This window comes from Montipora foliosa, chromosome 14 (assembly GCF_036669935.1).
Source record: "Montipora foliosa isolate CH-2021 chromosome 14, ASM3666993v2, whole genome shotgun sequence".
Taxonomy (NCBI): domain Eukaryota; kingdom Metazoa; phylum Cnidaria; class Anthozoa; order Scleractinia; family Acroporidae; genus Montipora; species Montipora foliosa.
In genome coordinates, this window is record NC_090882.1 from 339,105 (window position 1) to 341,689 (window position 2,585).

General features: G+C 35.9%; 1 long non-coding RNA gene across 1 annotated transcript in view; it reads left to right on the plus strand.

The window, feature by feature from the left end:
• LOC137985416 (uncharacterized) overlaps positions 1-1,379 on the plus strand; it is a 4,983-nt gene extending 3,604 nt beyond the window's left edge. Inside the window, exons 2-3 of the long non-coding RNA XR_011119299.1 lie at positions 1-49; positions 660-1,379. The exon at positions 1-49 is cut by the window's left edge and continues 20 nt beyond it. This is a non-coding gene — a long non-coding RNA (uncharacterized lncRNA). The remainder of the gene's footprint in view (positions 50-659) is intronic.
• The last annotated feature ends 1,206 nt before the right edge of the window (positions 1,380-2,585 follow it).

Consider the following 2,585-nt stretch of genomic DNA (forward strand, 5'->3'; position numbering starts at 1 on the left):
ATTTTCAAAGAATTCACAAGCAAACCATACATTTTGTATTTCAATTCTGGTGAGTTTGCACAATCATGATGATGAGTGTCGGCAGTATCTCAAAGCATTGTTTTCTCTGAGGTCTGTTGACTATTCCATGAGAGAAACTGCTACCACTTCTTATTATTCAACACATATTGACAATGTCCAAATATGGTCATCGCACGCTCAATATTCGTCGTGGGTACTCAGTAGATATCTTGCAATATCATATATGTAATTTTGTGTGTCACAGAGAAAAATTATAGTTTTTCCAGCTTTTTTTCCAATAAAATATGCAGGAAATTGTGCTTTGTTATCCATGTATTTAATAAAACAATCATCCTGTTCAACCTTCGGAATATCTCCTACGGCCTTGTCGGCTACATGTATCAGGTGATATTCTGTGCGATTTCGCAGAATAATTGTTACGGATACATGTAATTATACGTGTAGCTTAAATTCTGTTGTTGTACTGCTGTTATTAAAGTTATGGAACTTGCTGTGAGACAAATTGAGAGCCATTTCGTCTTTGCATGACTTTATCTGAGCAATTCAACAACACACTAGATTAATTACTGTAATTAATTATATCATATAGGTTTAATCTTATTTCTAGTTAATGCATGTCATTGTTCATTCTATTTGAGGATTGTATTTGTTTCTCAGAGGAGAGCATGCTGGGGATTTATGCCTCCCATCCCATACGGACCATTAGGAAGCATGCCACTGAACTCTTCTTATGCTTTTTGCCTTTTTGTTTATGAAAATATAGAATGATAATATTATAGTGGTGTGTAACACTCACAGGCACCAGATGCTGCTTAAAAGCTGTTTCTTTGGAACCTTTAATTATTATTTTTGTAAGCCAGTGCTCTGTGAGTTCTCATGTTGTATGACTATATATATCACTTACAGCTCTACAGTAAGATTATTTTATATTTGTAGTGTCATCTTATAGTCCATCAAACCTTTTCCCTGTATTTTTGGCATTTGCGCGTTGAGTCCCCCGGGTATAGGGTATATAAATCAGAGCGTTTGGGTCTAGAATAGGGTATCATTTTTCACGAAACTGACCAGTTGGTTGAAGATTTTATCTAGACTAAGGAAACCAGGAATTGCTACTCAAAAATGTAAAAAAATGAAATCGGCAAGTTGAAATTTTCACGACTCAGCCTCAACAGCGTTGATAGACGACTATCATAAAACGCTACTGGATATTATTAACTATCAAAAATTGGGATTCAGACGGAAATCGATGGTATTAATACTGGTTAAAATTAAACAATTTATTGTCTTGATAATGTGTAGGTACGTGCTTGGCATTGCTGGACAAGTATAAATAAATCCTTTTTTAATAAAGAAGTGATTGTGGTATAAGGTTTTGTTTTGGCTTTGTTTTAGACTGTGCTAGTGACCTCAGTTTCTGGAAAACAGCTGCATTGTTCAAGTAAAAAGGATTTCAGACCTGCGTGGTCCTGCTGATTTGTATTATAAACGTCTAACACTTACGGTAATAACTTTTCGTTATACTTGGCTATGATGGTATCAACCTATTGCAGTAGGGAACATGATGATACATATAATGTATTCCCTGGAGAGTTGTAGATGTGGTTAAAGGCTGCAGAGCTACATTGAATTTATAGCCAATATCTCCTTTCTCTTTGGGCGGTCAGTGTTCATGGTTAAAATCTTAATAAAGCGTTGCATCTGACCTAAAAATTCAGATCCAACACTTCGTTAAGATTTTAATCTACTTTCTCCTACATGTACATCTCCTTTTATGAGCAATGTGCCATAATTTTAAGGAGCATTTTCTAAGGTGCAACTTATTCCTCTTGGTAGTTCTGAAGGTCAACCTTATTTTCATGTTTGCTACAATGTCAGGTTCCTAGAGGCAAGGGCTGTGAAGAGAAGAATTACACTGTATTTATCACACTGGCCCCACAAAGAGCAGTAAAAAACACACTGCACCTGAGAGATTGCTGACACAGGGGTGTGTTGTGGCCCACTGTGGCTGTTAGCAACTGACCAGTGGTCTTTGCAAGAACAAATGATGCTGTAAGAACATTGCAAATCAGTACGTATACTGTCCTGATTCTTGAGTCCCCAGGGCACTTTTTTCAATATGGGATTCTAGGAGGCATATTATCAGCATGCTTGTTTAAGAGTATTACTTTAATTTGTACAATAAAATTAGTCTCAATGTATCAGTTTTAATTTGTTTTCAAAAAAGTGTGTAATGGAATCAACCAAGAGTGGCCCTGCCAACAAGTTCATACTGACTTTTATCATGGAAAATCAGGCAGTTACATGTAAACACAGAGGAGTGCTTGGCTTTAGCTCACCTGTCAACAACTGGCAACATTTTTTCTTATAGAAGCTTCAGCTTGACGGTCTTATTTGAGGCTACCGGTAACTATTATTTTTCTGTTACCTTGTAAATTTTGCAATTTTTCTCTGTTACATGTATTTTCATTTCTGAAGGCAATTGTAAGGTCACCCTTAATACAATACAGTATTCCTTTATTAAAGAGGGTAACACCTATTAATTAATATTATAAAAGTATTCTTCC